Source organism: Protomyctophum bolini (assembly GCF_963924005.1).
Source record: "Protomyctophum bolini genome assembly, chromosome: 18".
NCBI classification, from domain to species: Eukaryota; Metazoa; Chordata; class Actinopteri; order Myctophiformes; family Myctophidae; genus Protomyctophum; species Protomyctophum bolini.
Genome location: NC_137879.1, coordinates 144,901 through 165,946, shown reverse-complemented (window position 1 = coordinate 165,946; position 21,046 = coordinate 144,901). Strand labels below are relative to the sequence as shown.

Genomic DNA, 21,046 nt, shown 5'->3' with positions numbered 1-21,046 from the left:
AAAGTACATTGTGTGGTCTGTTATATGTTTATGTTATAGATATTTTTTTAACCCTATTTTCAAATATAACTTTACTCAACTCAACCCTACAAAAGGTAATTCATTTAAGGCAGCAGAGGAAACATACTGTGGTTCTAGGCCTGTTACTGATTTTGTCCACTTGAGGGCGACAGAGACCGTAGAATAAAAACGGATTCAGCTCTGTTGAGGCTGAGCTGCGGTGGGATCCATAATAACGCACGTGCATGTATTTAAGTCATCAGGTCGTGCGTGCCACCTCTTGCACACCACCACCACCACACACAGTCACTGACACGCCCAAACAAGCACGCTGCTAGTGTTTGTTACAAGACGTTTGTTTTAATATTAAACACCTCGGAATGTAACTTTCATTGACATGAACAGTGTTTTTTACCAGCTGGCGGAAAACTAAAACAAAGAAGCACTATATAGTCTTAGGGCCGTTTGCACCAAGAAAGATTAAATAAAGTTTAGTTTAGTGTTAATCAGGGATTTGTTGATCAAGGATTAATTTTAATTCGAGTTGTGTTGCACCACTTAATTTTAAGCATTGCTCAACAGATCTGTGATTAAATCCTTAACCTGTGATTAAAATCCATTAAACTGTGATTAAAACTTTAAACTGTGATTAATTCATGGATTAAACTTTGTTGTGTGTCCGCCATCTTGGTTTTGCGCTGTAAATAAACAGCAGCAGTCGTGAGCATCATTAGCATTACTATTTCATTCATATTTGAGAATGTTTAAATTATAGTGCCTGCAGCAAAAATATATATAATAATAAAAGTCGTCTCGCTCGCTAAAAAAAAAACAGACGTATGGTCACTCCGTGGTGCGTGGTAGGTTTATAGATCTGTTCCGTCGATCACACACACCACCACTTCCTCCGATAGTTTCCCAAACAACAACAAACACGTAGAGGTATATATGCTGCCATGTTGTTTTCAATTAAACCTCCTCTCCTGCTGGTTTAGAATTAATCCCTTATTGATACTTAAATCAAAGTTTAAAGTAGTGGTGCAACAGGATTGACATTAATCCAGGTTTACTGTGAAAATTAAAACCAAGATTAAAAAAACAAAACCAAGATTAAAAGGATGGTTTAAAACTAAACCGGATTAGTGAAAACTAGGTTTAAAGTTTGGTGCAACTGGATTAATAGATAAACCTTGATTTAAACCAGATTAAGGCTTAATCTTTCTTGGTGCAAATGGCCCTGTGTCTTTGTTTTGTTATTATATTATACTTGTTGTGTTCTATTGTATTGTGTGTGTGTGTGTGTGTGTGTGTGTGTGTGTGTGTGTGTGTGTTTGTCGTCTGTTGTGGTGTGTGTGTGTGTGTGTGTGTGTGTGTGTGTGTGTCTGTGTCTGTTGTAGTGTGTGTGTGTCTTGTAACACTGTATGCGGTAAGTAACAAATATGGCATGCAATGAGTGAGGACATTCAAAGGCATCATAATGATCTACTTGACCTTACTTAACTACTGAATAAATCTAATGCTTCCCTTGACCCTTGACCCTACAGGTTTGTGTCTGACCATGCCCCCGTTGGTTGCCAGGCGCTGTTGCAACACAGACTCATCCAGGCCAATCAGAAGTCCCAGTTGAGTGCAGGCCCCGCCCTCGAGACCGCACGGACCTACCCGCTGTCCCTGCTGGAGTGGACGGCCAATAGGAAGAAGGCTAACATGGTGCTGCAGGTGTATTGCTTAGACGGTGAGCTTCTCTCTCTCTCTAGGAGATTTAGGTCACATTCTCACCTGATACTTCGGTAGACTTGATGCGTATGGGCGGGGAAATTGAACCAAAAGTGTCAAATCATGTTTTATGAGCTGTTTCTCAACAACCAAAAGTGTCAAATAATGTTTTAGGAGCTGTTTCTCAACAACCAAAAGTGTCAAATAATGTTTTAGGAGCTGTTTCTCAACAACCAAAAGTGTCAAAAGTTGACAATTGACAAAATAATTTGACAAAATAATTTGACAAAATAATTTGACAAAATAATTTGACAAAATAATTTGACAAAATAATTTGACAAAATAATTTGACAAAATAATTTGACAAAAAGTATTTTGTAAAAAGTATTTTGTAAAAAGTATTTTGTAAAAAGTATTTTGTAAAAAGTATTTTGTCAAATTTGACAAAAAATTTGACAAAATAATTTGCCCCCAAAATAATTTGCCCCAAAATATTTTGCCAAAATATTTTGTAAAAAGTATTTTGTAAAAAGTATTTTGTAAAAAGTATTTTGTAAAATAATTTGCCAAAATAATTTGCCAAAATAATTTGCCAAAATAATTTGCCAAAATAATTTGCCAAAATAATTTGCCAAAAAGTATTTTGTAAAAAGTATTTTGTAAAAAGTATTTTGTAAAAAGTAATAATAATAGTAAATAATAATTTGCCAAAATAATTTGCCTGCAAAATAATTTGCCAAAATAATTTGCCTGCAAAATAATTTGCCTGCAAAATAATTTGCCAAGATAATTTGCCTGCAAAATAATTTGCCTGCAAAATAATTTGCCTGCAAAATAATTTGCCTGCAAAATAATTTGCCAAAACCCTAATAATTTGCCTAAAAAATAATTTGCCTAAATAATTTGCCTAAATAATTTGCCTGCAAAATAATTTGCCTGCAAAATAATTTGCCTGCAAAATAATTTGCCAAAATAATTTGCCAAAAAGTATTTTGTAAAAAGTATTTTGTAAAAAGTATTTTGTAAAAAGTATTTTGTAAAATAATTTGCCTGCAAGATAATTTGCCTGCAAAATAATTTGCCTGCAAAATAATTTGCCTGCAAAATAATTTGCCAAGATAATTTGCCTGCAAAATAATTTGCCTGCAAAATAATTTGCCTGCAAAATAATTTGCCAAGATAATTTGCCAAGATAATTTGCCTGCAAAATAATTTGCCTGCAAAAAAATTTGCCTGCTAAATAATTTGCCTGCAAAATAATTTGCCTGCAAAATAATTTGCCTGCTAAATAATTTGCCTGCAAAATAATTTGCCTGCAAAATAATTTGCCTGCAAAATAATTTGCCTGCAAAATAATTTGCCTGCAAAATAATTTGCCAAAACCCAAATAATTTGCCTGCAAAATAATTTGCCTAAATAATTTGCCTGCAAAATAATTTGCCTGCAAAATAATTTGCCTGCAAAATAATTTGCCTGCTAAATAATTTGCCTGCAAAATAATTTGCCTAAATAATTTGCCTAAATAATTTGCCTGCAAAATAATTTGCCTGCAAAATAATTTGCCTGCAAAATAATTTGCCTGCAAAATAATTTGCCTAAATAATTTGCCTAAATAATTTGCCTGCAAAATAATTTGCCTGCAAAATAATTTGCCTGCAAAATAATTTGCCTGCAAAATAATTTGCCAAAAAGTATTTTGTAAAAAGTATTTTGTAAAAAGTATTTTGTAAAAAGTATTTTGTAAAAAGTATTTTGTAAAAAGTATTTTGTAAAAAGTATTTTGTAAAAAGTATTTTGTAAAAAGTATTTTGTAAAAAGTATTTTGTAAAAAGTATTTTGTAAAAAGTATTTTGTAAAATAATTTGCCTGCAAAATAATTTGCCTGCAAAATAATTTGCCAAAATAATTTGCCAAAATAATTTGCCTGCAAAATAATTTGCCTGCAAAATAATTTGCCTGCAAAATAATTTGCCTGCAAAATAATTTGCCAAGATAATTTGCCTGCAAAATAATTTGCCAAAATAATTTGCCAAAATAATTTGCCTGCAAAATAATATGCCAAGATAATTTGCCTGCAAAATAATTTGCCTGCAAAATAATTTGCCTGCAAAATAATTTGCCAAAACCCTAATAATTTGCCTAAAAAAATAATTTGCCTGCAAAATAATTTGCCTGCTAAATAATTTGCCTGCTAAATAATTTGCCTAAATAATTTGCCTGCAAAATAATTTGCCTGCAAAATAATTTTCCTGCAAAATAATTTGCCAAAATAATTTGCCCAAATAATTTGCCAAAATAATTTGCCAAGATAATTTGCCTGCAAAATAATTTGCCTGCAAAATAATTTGCCTGCAAAATAATTTGCCTGCTAAATAATTTGCCAAAACCCTAATAATTTGCCTAAAAAAATAATTTGCCTGCAAAATAATTTGCCAAAACCCTAATAATTTGCCTAAAAAAATAATTTGCCTGCAAAATCATTTGCCTGCTAAATAATTTGCCTGCAAAATAATTTGCCAAAATAATTTGCCTGCAAAATAATTTGCCTGCAAAATAATTTGCCTGCAAAATAATTTGCCCCCCAAAATAATTTGCCCAAATAATTTGCCCAAATAATTTGCCAAAATAATTTGCCAAAATAATTTGCCAAAATAATTTGCCAAAATAATTTGCCAAAATGATTTGCCAAAAAGTATTTTGTAAAAAGTATTTTGTAAAAAGTATTTTGTAAAAAGTATTTTGTAAAAAGTATTTTGTAAAAAGTATTTTGTCAAATTTGACAAAAAAAATTGACAAAATGATTTGCCCCCCAAAATAATTTGCCCCCCAAAATAATTTGCCCCCCAAAATAATTTGCCAAAATAATTTGCCTGCAAAATAATTTGCCTGCAAAATAATTTGCCAAGATAATTTGCCTGCAAAATAATTTGCCTGCAAAATAATTTGCCTGCAAAATAATTTGCCTACAAAATAATTTGCCTGCTAAATAATTTGCCTGCAAAATAATTTGCCTGCAAAATAATTTGCCTGCAAAATAATTTGCCAAAACCCTAATAATTTGCCTAAAAAAATAATTTGCCTGCAAAATAATTTGCCAAAATAATTTGCCTGCAAAATAATTTGCCCCCCAAAATAATTGCCAAAAAGTATTTTGTAAAAAGTATTTTGTAAAAAGTATTTTGTAAAAAGTATTTTGTAAAAAGTATTTTGTAAAATAATTTGCCTGCAAAATAATTTGCCTGCAAAATAATTTGCCTGCAAAATAATTTGCCAAAATAATTTGCCTGCAAAATAATTTGCCTGCAAAATAATTTGCCAAGATAATTTGCCTGCAAAATAATTTGCCTGCAAAATAATTTGCCTGCAAAATAATTTGCCTGCAAAATAATTTGCCAAAACCCTAATAATTTGCCTGCAAAATAATTTGCCTGCAAAATAATTTGCCTGCAAAATAATTTGCCTAACAAAATAATTTGCCAAAACCCTAATAATTTGCCTGCAAAATAATTTGCCTGCTAAATAATTTGCCTGCAAAATAATTTGCCTGCTAAATAATTTGCCTGCAAAATAATTTGCCAAAATAATTTGCCAAAATAATTTGCCTGCAAAATAATTTGCCTGCAAAATAATTTGCCAAAATAATTTGCCAAAATAATTTGCCAAAACCCTAATAATTTGCCTAAAAAAATAATTTGCCTGCAAAATAATTTGCCTGCAAAATAATTTGCCTAAATAATTTGCCTAAATAATTTGCCTGCAAAATAATTTGCCTGCAAAATAATTTGCCCCCCAAAATAATTTGCCAAAATAATTTGCCCAAATAATTTGCCCAAATAATTTGCCCAAATAATTTGCCAAAATAATTTGCCAAAAAGTATTTTGTAAAAAGTATTTTGTAAAAAGTATTTTGTAAAAAGTATTTTGTAAAAAGTATTTTGTAAAAAGTATTTTGTAAAAAGTATTTTGTAAAATAATTTGCCTGCAAAATAATTTGCCTGCTAAATAATTTGCCTGCTAAATAATTTGCCTGTAAAATAATTTGCCTGCTAAATAATTTGCCTGTAAAATAATTTGCCTGCAAAATAATTTGCCTGCTAAATAATTTCCCTGCAAAATAATTTGCCTGCAAAATAATTTGCCTGCAAAATAATTTGCCTGCAAAATAATTTGCCAAAACCCTAATAATTTGCCTAAAAAAATAATTTGCCTGCAAAATAATTTGCCTGCAAAATAATTTGCCTGCAAAATAATTTGCCCCCCAAAATAATTGCCAAAAAGTATTTAGTAAAAAGTATTTTGTAAAAAGTATTTTGTAAAAAGTATTTTGTAAAAAGTATTTTGTAAAAAGTATTTTGTAAAAAGTATTTTGTAAAAAGTATTTTGTAAAATAATTTGCCTGCAAAATAATTTGCCTGCAAAATAATTTGCCTGCAAAATAATTTGCCTGCAAAATAATTTGACTGCAAAATAATTGGCCTGCAAAATAATTTGCCAAAATAATTTGCCTGCAAAATAATTTGCCTGCAAAATAATTTGCCTGCAAAATAATTTGCCTGCAAAATAATTTGCCAAGATAATTTGCCTGCAAAATAATTTGCCTGCAAAATAATTTGCCTGCTAAATAATTTGCCTGCTAAATAATTTGCCTGCAAAATAATTTGCCTGCAAAATAATTTGCCTGCAAAATAATTTGCCTGCAAAATAATTTGCCAAAACCCTAATAATTTGCCTAAAAAAATAATTTTTGCCTGGAAAATAATTTGCCTGCTAAATAATTTGCCTGCAAAATAATTTGCCTGCTAAATAATTTGCCTGCAAAATAATTTGCCTGCAAAATAATTTGCCAAGATAATTTGCCTGCAAAATAATTTGCCTGCAAAATAATTTGCCTGCAAAATAATTTGCCTGCAAAATAATTTGCCAAGATAATTTGCCTGCAAAATAATTTGCCTGCAAAATAATTTGCCTGCAAAATAATTTGCCTGCAAAATAATTTGCCTGCAAAATAATTTGCCTGCTAAATAATTTGCCTAAATAATTTGCCTGCAAAATAATTTGCCTGCAAAATAATTTGCCAAAATAATTTGCCCAAATAATTTGCCAAAATAATTTGCCAAGATAATTTGCCTGCAAAATAATTTGCCTGCAAAATAATTTGCCTGCAAAATAATTTGCCTGCAAAATAATTTGCCTGCAAAATAATTTGCCTGCAAAATAATTTGCCTGCCTAATAATTTGCCTGCTAAATAATTTGCCAAAACCCTAATAATTTGCCTAAAAAAATAATTTGCCTGCAAAATAATTTGCCAAAACCCTAATAATTTGCCTAAAAAAATAATTTGCCTGCAAAATCATTTGCCTGCTAAATAATTTGCCTGCAAAATAATTTGCCAAAATAATTTGCCTGCAAAATAATTTGCCTGCAAAATAATTTGCCCCCCAAAATAATTTGCCCAAATAATTTGCCAAAATAATTTGCCAAAATAATTTGCCAAAATAATTTGCCAAAATAATTTGCCAAAATAATTTGCCAAAATAATTTGCCAAAAAGTATTTTGTAAAAAGTATTTTGTAAAAAGTTTTTTGTAAAAAGTATTTTGTCAAATTTGACAAAAAAAATTGACAAAATGATTTGCCCCCCAAAATAATTTGCCCCCCAAAATAATTTGCCTGCAAAATAATTTGCCTGCAAAATAATTTGCCTGCAAAATAATTTGCCAAAACCCTAATAATTTGCCTAAAAAAATAATTTGCCTGCAAAATAATTTGCCAAAATAATTTGCCTGCAAAATAATTTGCCCCCCAAAATAATTGCCAAAAAGTATTTTGTAAAAAGTATTTTGTAAAAAGTATTTTGTAAAAAGTATTTTGTAAAAAGTATTTTGTAAAAAGTATTTTGTAAAATAATTTGCCTGCAAAATAATTTGCCTGCAAAATAATTTGCCAAAATAATTTGCCAAAAAGTATTTTGTAAAAGTATTTTGTAAAAAGTATTTTGTAAAAAGTATTTTGTAAAAAGTATTTTGTAAAAAGTATTTTGTAAAAAGTATTTTGTAAAAAGTATTTTGTCAAATTTGACAAAAAAAATTGACAAAATAATTTGCCAAAATAATTTGCCTGCAAAATAATTTGCCCCCCAAAATAATTGCCAAAAAGTATTTTGTAAAAAGTATTTTGTAAAAAGTATTTTGTAAAAAGTATTTTGTAAAAAGTATTTTGTAAAATAATTTGCCTGCAAAATAATTTGCCTGCAAAATAATTTGCCTGCAAAATAATTTGCCAAAATAATTTGCCAAAACCCTAATAATTTGCCTAAAAAAATTATTTGCCTGCAAAATAATTTGCCAAAATAATTTGCCTAAATAATTTGCCTGCAAAATAATTTGCCTGCAAAATAATTTGCCCCCCAAAATAATTTGCCAAAATAATTTGCCAAAATAATTTGCCAAAATAATTTGCCAAAAAGTATTTTGTAAAAAGTATTTTGTAAAAAGTATTTTGTAAAAAGTATTTTGTAAAAAGTATTTTGTAAAAAGTATTTTGTAAAAAGTATTTTGTAAAAAGTATTTTGTAAAATAATTTGCCTGCAAAATAATTTGCCTGCTAAATAATTTGCCTGCTAAATAATTTGCCTGCTAAATAATTTGCCTGTAAAATAATTTGCCTGCAAAATAATTTGCCTGCAAAATAATTTGCCTGCAAAATAATTTGCCTGCAAAATAATTTGCCAAAACCCTAATAATTTGCCTAAAAAAATAATTTGCCTGCAAAATAATTTGCCAAAATAATTTGCCTGCAAAATAATTTGCCCCCCAAAATAATTGCCAAAAAGTATTTTGTAAAAAGTATTTTGTAAAAAGTATTTTGTAAAAAGTATTTTGTAAAAAGTATTTTGTAAAAAGTATTTTGTAAAAAGTATTTTGTAAAAAAAATTGCCTGCAAAATAATTTGCCTGCAAAATAATTTGCCTGCAAAATAATTTGCCTGCAAAATAATTTGCCTAAAAAAATAATTTGCCTGCAAAATAATTTGCCTGCTAAATAATTTGCCTGCTAAATAATTTGTCTAAATAATTTGCCTGCAAAAAAAGTATTTTGTAAAAAGTATTTTGTAAAAAAAATTGCCTGCAAAATAATTTGCCTGCAAAATAATTTGCCTGCAAAATAATTTGCCTGCAAAATAATTTGCCTGCAAAATAATTTGCCAAAACCCTAATAATTTGCCTAAAAAAATAATTTGCCTGCAAAATAATTTGCCTGCTAAATAATTTGCCTGCTAAATAATTTGTCTAAATAATTTGCCTGCAAAAAAAGTATTTTGTAAAAAGTATTTTGTAAAAAAAATTGCCTGCAAAATAATTTGCCTGCAAAATAATTTGCCTGCAAAATAATTTGCCTGCAAAATAATTTGCCAAGATAATTTGCCAAAATAATTTGCCAAAATAATTTGCCAAAATAATTTGCCTGCAAAATAATTTGCCTGCAAAATAATTTGCCTGCAAAATAATTTGCCAAGATAATTTGCCTGCAAAATAATTTGCCTGCAAAATAATTTGCCTGCAAAATAATTTGCCTGCTAAATAATTTGCCTGCTAAATAATTTGCCTGCAAAATAATTTGCCAAAATAATTTGCCAAAATAATTTGCCAAAAAGTATTTTGTAAAAAGTATTTTGTAAAAAGTATTTTGTAAAAAGTATTTTGTAAAAAGTATTTTGTAAAAATAATTTGCAAAATAATTTGCCTGCAAAATAATTTGCCTGCAAAATAATTTGCCTGCTAAATAATTTGCCTGCTAAATAATTTGCCTGCAAAATAATTTGCCTGCAAAATAATTTGCCTGCAAAATAATTTGCCTGCTAAATAATTTGCCTGCAAAATAATTTGCCAAAATAATTTGCCTGCAAAATAATTTGCCTGCAAAATAATTTGCCTGCAAAATAATTTGCCTGCAAAATAATTTGCCAAGATAATTTGCCTGCAAAATAATTTGCCTGCAAAATAATTTGCCAAAATAATTTGCCTGCAAAATAATTTGCCTGCTAAATAATTTGCCTGCAAAATAATTTGCCTGCAAAATAATTTGCCTGCAAAATAATTTGCCTGCAAAATAATTTGCCAAAACCCTAATAATTTGCCTAAAAAAATAATTTTTGCCTGCAAAATAATTTGCCTGCTAAATAATTTGCCTGCAAAATAATTTGCCTGCTAAATAATTTGCCTGCAAAATAATTTGCCTGCAAAATAATTTGCCAAGATAATTTGCCTGCAAAATAATTTGCCTGCAAAATAATTTGCCTGCAAAATAATTTGCCAAGATAATTTGCCTGCAAAATAATTTGCCTGCAAAATAATTTGCCTGCAAAATAATTTGCCTGCAAAATAATTTGCCTGCAAAATAATTTGCCTGCAAAATAATTTGCCTGCAAAATAATTTGCCAAAATAATTTGCCAAAATAATTTGCCTGCAAAATAATTTGCCTGCAAAATAATTTGCCTGCAAAATAATTTGCCTGCAAAATAATTTGCCTGCAAAATAATTTGCCAAACCCCTAATAATTTGCCTAAAAAAATAATTTGCCTGCAAAATAATTTGCCTGCAAAATAATTTGCCTGCTAAATAATTTGCCTGCTAAATAATTTGTCTAAATAATTTGCCTGCAAAATAATTTGCCTGCAAAATAATTTGCCTGCAAAATAATTTGCCTGCTGAATAATTTGCCTGCAAAATAATTTGCCTGCAAAATAATTTGCCTGCAAAATAATTTGCCTGCAAAATAAGTTGCCTGCAAAATAATTTGCCAAAACCCTAATAATTTGCCTAAAAAAATAATTTTTGCCTGCAAAATAATTTTTGCCTGCTAAATAATTTGCCTGCTAAATAATTTGCCTGCAAAATAATTTGCCTGCTAAATAATTTGCCTGCAAAATAATTTGCCTGCAAAATAATTTGCCAAGATAATTTGCCTGCAAAATAATTTGCCTGCAAAATAATTTGCCTGCAAAATAATTTGCCAAGATAATTTGCCTGCAAAATAATTTGCCTTCAAAATAATTTGCCTGCTAAATAATTTGCCTGCAAAATAATTTGCCTGCAAAATAATTTGCCTGCAAAATAATTTGCCAAAATAATTTGCCTGCAAAATAATTTGCCTGCAAAATAATTTGCCTGCAAAATAATTTGCCTGCAAAATAATTTGCCTGCAAAATAATTTGCCAAAACCCTAATAATTTGCCTAAAAAAATAATTTGCCTGCAAAATAATTTGCCTGCTAAATAATTTGCCTGCTAAATAATTTGTCTAAATAATTTGCCTGCAAAATAATTTGCCTGCAAAATAATTTGCCTGCAAAATAATTTGCCTGCAAAATAATTTGCCTGCAAAATAATTTGCCTGCAAAATAATTTGCCAAAACCCTAAATAATTTGCCTGCAAAATAATTTGCCTGCAAAATAATTTGCCAAAATAATTTGCCAAAATAATTTGCCTGCAAAATAATTTGCCTGCAAAATAATTTGCCAAGATAATTTGCCTGCAAAATAATTTGCCTGCAAAATAATTTGCCTGCAAAATAATTTGCCTGCAAAATAATTTGCCTGCAAAATAATTTGCCAAAATAATTTGCCAAAATAATTTGCCAAAATAATTTGCCAAAATAATTTGCCAAAATAATTTGCCAAAAAGTATTTTGCCAAAAAGTATTTTGTAAAAAGTATTTTGTAAAAAGTATTTTGTAAAAAGTATTTTGTAAAAAGTATTTTGTAAAAAGTATTTTGTAAAAATAATTTGCAAAATAATTTGCCTGCAAAATAATTTGCCTGCTAAATAATTTGCCTGCTAAATAATTTGCCTGCAAAATAATTTGCCTGCAAAATAATTTGCCTGCTAAATAATTTGCCTGCTAAATAATTTGCCTGCAAAATCATTTGCCTGCTAAATAATTTGCCTGCAAAATAATTTGCCAAAATAATTTGCCTGCAAAATAATTTGCCTGCAAAATAATTTGCCCCCCAAAATAATTTGCCCAAATAATTTGCCCAAATAATTTGCCAAAATAATTTGCCAAAAGTATTTTGTAAAAAGTATTTTGTAAAAAGTATTTTGTAAAAAGTATTTTGTAAAAAGTATTTTGTCAAATTTGACAAAAAAAATTGACAAAATGATTTGCCCCCCAAAATAATTTGCCCCCCAAAATAATTTGCCTGCAAAATAATTTGCCTGCAAAATAATTTGCCTGCAAAATAATTTGCCTGCAAAATAATTTGCCAAAATAATTTGCCTGCAAAATAATTTGCCCCCCAAAATAATTGCCAAAAAGTATTTTGTAAAAAGTATTTTGTAAAAAGTATTTTGTAAAAAGTATTTTGTAAAATAATTTGCCTGCAAAATAATTTGCCTGCAAAATAATTTGCCAAAATAATTTGCCAAAATAATTTGCCAAAATAATTTGCCAAAAAGTATTTTGTAAAAGTATTTTGTAAAAAGTATTTTGTAAAAAGTATTTTGTAAAAAGTATTTTGTAAAAAGTATTTTGTCAAATTTGACAAAAAAAATTGACAAAATGATTTGCCCCCCAAAATAATTTGCCCCCCAAAATAATTTGCCTGCAAAATAATTTGCCTGCAAAATAATTTGCCTGCAAAATAATTTGCCAAAACCCTAATAATTTGCCTAAAAAAATAATTTGCCTGCAAAATAATTTGCCCCCCAAAATAATTGCCAAAAAGTATTTTGTAAAAAGTATTTTGTAAAAAGTATTTTGTAAAAAGTATTTTGTAAAAAGTATTTTGTAAAAAGTATTTTGTAAAAAGTATTTTGTAAAAAGTATTTTGTAAAATAATTTGCCTGCAAAATAATTTGCCTGCAAAATAATTTGCCAAAATAATTTGCCTGCAAAATAATTTGCCTGCAAAATAATTTGCCTGCAAAATAATTTGCCAAGATAATTTGCCTGCAAAATAATTTGCCTGCCAAAATAATTTGCCAAAACCCTAATAATTTGCCTGCAAAATAATTTGCCTGCAAAATAATTTGCCTAACAAAATAATTTGCCAAAACCCTAATAATTTGCCTGCAAAATAATTTGCCTGCAAAATAATTTGCCTGCAAAATAATTTGCCTGCTAAATAATTTGCCAAAATAATTTGCCAAAACCCTAATAATTTGCCTAAAAAAATAATTTGCCTGCAAAATAATTTGCCTGCAAAATAATTTGCCTAAATAATTTGCCTAAATAATTTGCCTGCAAAATAATTTGCCTGCAAAATAATTTGCCCCCCAAAATAATTTGCCAAAATAATTTGCCAAAATAATTTGCCCAAATAATTTGCCAAAATAATTTGCCAAAAAGTATTTTGTAAAAAGTATTTTGTAAAAAGTATTTTGTAAAAAGTATTTTGTAAAAAGTATTTTGTAAAAAGTATTTTGTAAAAAGTATTTTGTAAAATAATTTGCCTGCAAAATAATTTGCCTGCTAAATAATTTGCCTGCTAAATAATTTGCCTGCTAAATAATTTGCCTGTAAAATAATTTGCCTGCAAAATAATTTGCCTGCAAAATAATTTGCCTGCAAAATAATTTGCCAAAACCCTAATAATTTGCCTAAAAAAATAATTTGCCTGCAAAATAATTTGCCAAAATAATTTGCCTGCAAAATAATTTGCCCCCCAAAATAATTGCCAAAAAGTATTTTGTAAAAAGTATTTTGTAAAAAGTATTTTGTAAAAAGTATTTTGTAAAAAGTATTTTGTAAAAAAAATTGCCTGCAAAATAATTTGCCTGCAAAATAATTTGCCTGCAAAATAATTTGCCTGCAAAATAATTTGCCTGCAAAATAATTTGCCAAGATAATTTGCCAAAATAATTTGCCAAAATAATTTGCCAAAATAATTTGCCTGCAAAATAATTTGCCTGCAAAATAATTTGCCCTGCAAAATAATTTGCCTGCTAAATAATTTGCCTGCAAAATAATTTGCCTGCTAAATAATTTGCCTGCAAAATAATTTGCCCCCCAAAATAATTTGCCAAAATAATTTGCCAAAATAATTTGCTAACAAGTATTTTGCAAAAAGTATTTTGTAAAAAGTATTTTGTAAAAAGTATTTTGCAAAATAATTTGCCTGCAAAATAATTTGCCTGCAAAATAATTTGCCTGCTAAATAATTTGCCTGCTAAATAATTTGCCTGCTAAATAATTTGCCAAAAAATAATTTGCCAAAAAATAATTTGCCAAAATAATTTGCCAAAAAGTATTTTGTAAAAAGTATTTTGTAAAAAGTATTTTGTAAAAAGTATTTTGTAAAAAGTATTTTCCCAAAACCCTAATAATTTGCCTGCAAAATAATTTGCCTGCTAAATAATTTGCCTGCAAAATAATTTGCCTGCAAAATAATTTGCCTGCAAAATAATTTGCCAAAATAATTTGCCAAGATAATTTGCCTGCAAAATAATTTGCCTGCAAAATAATTTGCCTGCAAAATAATTTGCCTGCAAAATAATTTGCCTGCAAAATAATTTGCCAAAGCCTGCTAAATAATTTGCCTGCAAAATAATTTGCCAAAATAATTTGCCAAAACCCTAATAATTTGCCTGCAAAATAATTTGCCTGCAAAATAATTTGCCTGCAAAATAATTTGCCAAAATAATTTGCCAAAACCCTAATAATTTGCCTGCAAAATAATTTGCCTGCAAAATAATTTGCCTGCAAAATAATTTGCCTGCAAAATAATTTGCCTGCTAAATAATTTGCCAAGATAATTTGCCTGCAAAATAATTTGCCTGCAAAATAATTTGCCTGCAAAATAATTTGCCTGCAAAATAATTTGCCTGCAAAATAATTTGCCAAAATAATTTGCCAAAACCCTAATAATTTGCCTGCAAAATAATTTGCCTGCAAAATAATTTGCCTGCAAAATAATTTGCCAAAACCCTAATAATTTGCCTAAAAAAATAATTTGCCAAAACCCTAATAATTTGCCTGCAAAATAATTTGCCTGCAAAATAATTTGCCTGCAAAATAATTTGCCTGCAAAATAATTTGCCTGCAAAATAATTTGCCAAAATAATTTGCCTGCAAAATAATTTGCCAAGATAATTTGCCTGCAAAATAATTTGCCTGCTAAATAATTTGCCTGCAAAATAATTTGCCTGCAAAATAATTTGCCAAAGCCTGCTAAATAATTTGCCTGCAAAATAATTTGCCTGCAAAATAATTTGCCAAAATAATTTGCCAAAACCCTAATAATTTGCCTGCAAAATAATTTGCCTGCAAAATAATTTGCCTGCAAAATAATTTGCCTGCAAAATAATTTGCCTGCAAAATAATTTGCCTGCAAAATAATTTGCCTGCAAAATAATTTGCCTGCTAAATAATTTGCCAAGATAATTTGCCTGCAAAATAATTTGCCTGCAAAATATTTTGCCTGCTAAATAATTTGCCTGCAAAATAATTTGCCTGCAAAATAATTTGCCTGCAAATAATTTGCCTGCAAAATAATTTGCCTGCAAAATAATTTGCCAAAACCCTAATAATTTGCCTAAAAAAATAATTTGCCAAAACCCTAATAATTTGCCTGCAAAATAATTTGCCTGCTAAATAATTTGCCTGCAAAATAATTTGCCTGCAAAATATTTTGCCTGCTAAATAATTTGCCTGCAAAATAATTTGCCTGCAAAATAATTTGCCAAAACCCTAATAATTTGCCTAAAAAAATAATTTGCCTGCTAAATAATTTGCCTGCAAAATAATTTGCCAAAACCCTAATAATTTGCCTAAAAAAATAATTTGCCTGCAAAATAATTTGCCTGCAAAATAATTTGCCTGCAAAATAATTTGCCTGCTAAATAATTTGCCTGCTAAATAATTTGCCTGCAAAATAATTTGCCTGCAAAATAATATGCCTGCAAAATAATTTGCCAAAGCCTGCTAAATAATTTGCCAAAATAATTTGCCAAAACCCTAATAATTTGCCTGCAAAATAATTTGCCTGCTAAATAATTTGCCTGCAAAATAATTTGCCTGCAAAATATTTTGCCTGCTAAATAATTTGCCTGCTAAATAATTTGCCTGCAAAATAATTTGCCTGCAAAATAATTTGCCAAAACCCTAATAATTTGCCTAAAAAAATAATTTGCCAAAACCCTAATAATTTGCCTGCAAAATAATTTGCCTGCTAAATAATTTGCCTGCAAAATAATTTGCCTGCAAAATATTTTGCCTGCTAAATAATTTGCCTGCAAAATAATTTGCCAAAACCCTAATAATTTGCCTGCAAAATAATTTGCCTGCAAAATAATTTGCCTGCAAAATAATTTGCCTGCAAAATATTTTGCCTGCTAAATAATTTGCCTGCAAAATAATTTGCCAAAACCCTAATAATTTGCCTAAAAAAATAATTTGCCTGCAAAATAATTTGCCTGCAAAATAATTTGCCTGCAAAATAATTTGCCTGCAAAATAATTTGCCTGCAAAATAATTTGCCAAAAAATAATTTGCCAAAAAATAATTTGCCAAAATAATTTGCCAAAAAGTATTTTGTAAAAAGTATTTTGTAAAAAGTATTTTGCTAAATAATTTGCCTGCTAAATAATTTGCCTGCAAAATAATTTGCCAAAGCCTGCTAAATAATTTGCCTGCAAAATAATTTGCCAAAATAATTTGCCAAATCCCTAATAATTTGCCTGCAAAATAATTTGCCTGCTAAATAATTTGCCTGCAAAATAATTTGCCAAAACCCTAAAAATTTGCCTAAAAAAATAATTTGCCTGCAAAATAATTTGCCTGCAAAATAATTTGCCCCCCAAAATAATTTGCCAAAATAATTTGCCAACAAGTATTTTGCAAAAAGTATTTTGTAAAAAGTATTTTGTAAAAAGTATTTTGTAAAAAGTATTTTGTAAAAAGTATTTTGTAAAAAGTATTTTGTAAAAAGTATTTTGTAAAAAGTATTTTGCAAAATAATTTGCCTGCAAAATAATTTGCCTGCAAAATAATTTGCCTGCAAAATAATTTGCCAAAATAATTTGCCTGCTAAATAATTTGTCTGCTAAATAATTTGCCTGCAAAATAATTTGCCAAAAAATAATTTGCCAAAAAATAATTTGCCAAAATAATTTGCCAAAAAGTATTTTGTAAAAAGTATTTTGTAAAAAGTATTTTGTAAAAAGTATTTTCCCAAAACCCTAATAATTTGCCTGCAAAATAATTTGCCTGCTAAATAATTTGCCTGCAAAATAATTTGCCAGCAAAATAATTTGCCTGCAAAATAATTTGCCAAAATAATTTGCCAAAACCCCAATAATTTGCCTGCAAAATAATTTGCCTGCTAAATAATTTGCCTGCTAAATAATTTGCCAAAAAATAATTTGCCAAAAAATAATTTGCCAAAATAATTTGCCAAAAAGTATTTTGTAAAAAGTATTTTGTAAAAAGTATTTTGTAAAAAGTATTTTGTTAAAAGTATTTTGTAAAATAATTTGCCTGCAAAATAATTTGCCTGCAAAATAATTTGCCAAAACCCTAATAATTTGCCTAAAAAAATAATTTGCCTGCAAAATAATTTGCCTGCAAAATAATTTGCCAAAGCCTGCTAAATAATTTGCCTGCAAAATAATTTGCCAAAATAATTTGCCAAAACCCTAATAATTTGCCTGCAAAATAATTTGCCTGCAAAATAATTTGCCAAGATAATTTGCCTGCAAAATAATTTGCCTGCAAAATAATTTGCCTGCAAAATAATTTGCCAAGATAATTTGCCTGCAAAATAATTTGCCTGCAAAATAATTTGCCTGCAAAATAATTTGCCTGCAAAATAATTTGCCTGCTAAATAATTTGCCTGCTAAATAATTTGCCTGCAAAATAATTTGCCTGCAAAATAATTTGCCTGCAAAATAATTTGCCAAAGCCTGCTAAATAATTTGCCTGCAAAATAATTTGCCTGCAAAATAATTTGCCAAGATAATTTGCCTGCAAAATAATTTGCGTGCAAAATAATTTGCCTGCAAAATAATTTGCCAAAGCCTGCTAAATAATTTGCCTGCAAAATAATTTGCCAAAATAATTTGCCAAAACCCTAATAATTTGCCTGCTAAATAATTTGCCTGCAAAATAATTTGCCTGCAAAATATTTTGCCTGCTAAATAATTTGCCTGCTAAATAATTTGCCAAAACCCTAATAATTTGCCTAAAAAAATAATTTGCCAAAACCCTAATAATTTGCCTGCAAAATAATTTGCCTGCTAAATAATTTGCCTGCAAAATAATTTGCCTGCAAAATATTTTGCCTGCTAAATAATTTGCCTGCAAAATAATTTGCCAAAACCCTAATAATTTGCCTAAAAAAATAATTTGCCAAAACCCTAATAATTTGCCTGCAAAATAATTTGCCTGCTAAATAATTTGCCTGCTAAATAATTTGCCTGCTAAATATTTTGCCTGCTAAATAATTTGCCTGCAAAATAATTTGCCTGCTAAATAATTTGCCTGCTAAATAATTTGCCAAAACCCTAATAATTTGCCTAAAAAAATAATTTGCCTGCTAAATAATTTGCCTGCAAAATAATTTGCCTGCAAAATAATTTGCCTGCAAAATAATTTGCCTGCTAAATAATTTGCCAAAATAATTTGCCAAAAAGTATTTTGTAAAAAGTATTTTGTAAAAAGTATTTTGTAAAAAGTATTTTGTAAAATAATTTGCCTGCAAAATAATTTGCCTGCAAAATAATTTGCCTGCTAAATAATTTGCCAAAATAATTTGCCAAAAAGTATTTTGTAAAAAGTATTTTGTAAAAAGTATTTTGTAAAAAGTATTTTGTAAAAAGTATTTTGTAAAAAGTATTTTGTAAAAAGTATTTTGTAAAATAATTTGCCTGCAAAATAATTTGCCTGCAAAATAATTTGCCAAAACCCTAATAATTTGCCTAAAAAAATAATTTGCCTGCAAAATAATTTGCCTGCAAAATAATTTGCCCCCCAAAATAATTTGCCAAAATAATTTGCCAAAATAATTTGCCAACAAGTATTTTGCAAAAAGTATTTTGTAAAAAGTATTTTGTAAAAAGTATTTTGTAAAAAGTATTTTGTAAAAAGTATTTTGTAAAATAATTTGCCTGCAAAATAATTTGCCTGCAAAATAATTTGCCAAAACCCTAATAATTTGCCTAAAAAAATAATTTGCCTGCAAAATAATTTGCCTGCAAAATAATTTGCCTGCAAAATAATTTGCCCCCCAAAATAATTTGCCAAAATAATTTGCCAAAAAGTATTTTGCAAAAAGTATTTTGTAAAAAGTATTTTGTAAAAAGTATTTTGTAAAAAGTATTTTGTAAAAAGTATTTTGTAAAATAATTTGCCTGCAAAATAATTTGCCTGCAAAATAATTTGCCTGCAAAATAATTTGCCAAGATAATTTGCCTGCAAAATAATTTGCCTGCAAAATAATTTGCCTGCAAAATAATTTGCCTGCAAAATAATTTGCCAAGATAATTTGCCTGCAAAATAATTTGCCTGCAAAATAATTTGCCTGCAAAATAATTTGCCAAGATAATTTGCCTGCAAAATAATTTGCCTGCAAAATAATTTGCCTGCAAAATAATTTGCCAAGATAATTTGCCTGCAAAATAATTTGCCTGCTAAATAATTTGCCTGCAAAATAATTTGCCTGCTAAATAATTTGCCTGCAAAATAATTTGCCTGCAAAATAATTTGCCAAAATAATTTGCCAAAACCCTAATAATTTGCCTAAAAAAATAATTTGCCAAAATAATTTGCCAAAACCCTAATAATTTGCCTAAAAAAATAATTTGCCTGCTAAATAATTTGCCTGCTAAATAATTTGCCCCCAAAATAATTTGCCAAAATATTTTGCCAAAATATTTTGTAAAAAGTATTTTGTAAAAAGTATTTTGTAAAGTATTTTGTAAAGTATTTTGTAAAAAGTATTTTGTAAAAAGTATTTTGTAAAAAGTATTTTGTAAAAAGTATTTCAAAAAAAATTGACAAAATAATTTGCCCCCCAAAATATTTGCCCAAAAAGTATTTTGTAAAAAGTATTTTGTAAAAAGTATTTTGTAAAAAGTATTTTGTAAAAAGTATTTTGTAAAATAATTTGCCTGCAAAATAATTTGCCTGCAAAATAATTTGCCAAAATAATTTGCCAAAATAATTTGCCAAAAAGTATTTTGTAAAAGTATTTTGTAAAAAGTATTTTGTAAAAAGTATTTTGTAAAAAGTATTTTGTAAAAAGTATTTTGTCAAATTTGACAAAAAAAATTGACAAAATGATTTGCCCCCCAAAATAATTTGCCCCCCAAAATAATTTGCCTGCAAAATAATTTGCCTGCAAAATAATTTGCCTGCAAAATAATTTGCCAAAACCCTAATAATTTGCCTAAAAAAATAATTTGCCTGCAAAATAATTTGCCCCCCAAAATAATTGCCAAAAAGTATTTTGTAAAAAGTATTTTGTAAAAAGTATTTTGTAAAAAGTATTTTGTAAAAAGTATTTTGTAAAAAGTATTTTGTAAAAAGTATTTTGTAAAAAGTATTTTGTAAAAAGTATTTTGTAAAAAGTATTTTGTAAAAAGTATTTTGTAAAATAATTTGCCTGCAAAATAATTTGCCTGCAAAATAATTTGCCTGCAAAATAATTTGCCAAAATAATTTGCCTGCAAAATAATTTGCCTGCAAAATAATTTGCCTGCAAAATAATTTGCCAAGATAATTTGCCTGCAAAATAATTTGCCTGCCAAAATAATTTGCCAAAACCCTAATAATTTGCCTGCAAAATAATTTGCCTGCAAAATAATTTGCCTAACAAAATAATTTGCCAAAACCCTAATAATTTGCCTGCAAAATAATTTGCCTGCAAAATAATTTGCCTGCAAAATAATTTGCCTGCTAAATAATTTGCCAAAATAATTTGCCAAAACCCTAATAATTTGCCTAAAAAAATAATTTGCCTGCAAAATAATTTGCCTGCAAAATAATTTGCCTAAATAATTTGCCTAAATAATTTGCCTGCAAAATAATTTGCCTGCAAAATAATTTGCCCCCCAAAATAATTTGCCAAAATAATTTGCCAAAATAATTTGCCCAAATAATTTGCCAAAATAATTTGCCAAAAAGTATTTTGTAAAAAGTATTTTGTAAAAAGTATTTTGTAAAAAGTATTTTGTAAAAAGTATTTTGTAAAAAGTATTTTGTAAAAAGTATTTTGTAAAATAATTTGCCTGCAAAATAATTTGCCTGCTAAATAATTTGCCTGCTAAATAATTTGCCTGCTAAATAATTTGCCTGTAAAATAATTTGCCTGCAAAATAATTTGCCTGCAAA

At 28.2% G+C, this 21,046-nt stretch overlaps 1 protein-coding gene across 1 annotated transcript in view; it reads left to right on the top strand.

Moving 5' to 3' along the window:
• LOC308333460 (uncharacterized protein) overlaps nt 1-21,046 on the top strand; it is a 66,257-nt gene that overhangs the window by 9,533 nt on the left and 35,678 nt on the right. The window contains exon 5 of the mRNA XM_080789886.1: nt 1,545-1,735. The gene's annotated coding sequence lies outside the window, so the exon portion shown is untranslated. The remainder of the gene's footprint in view (nt 1-1,544; nt 1,736-21,046) is intronic.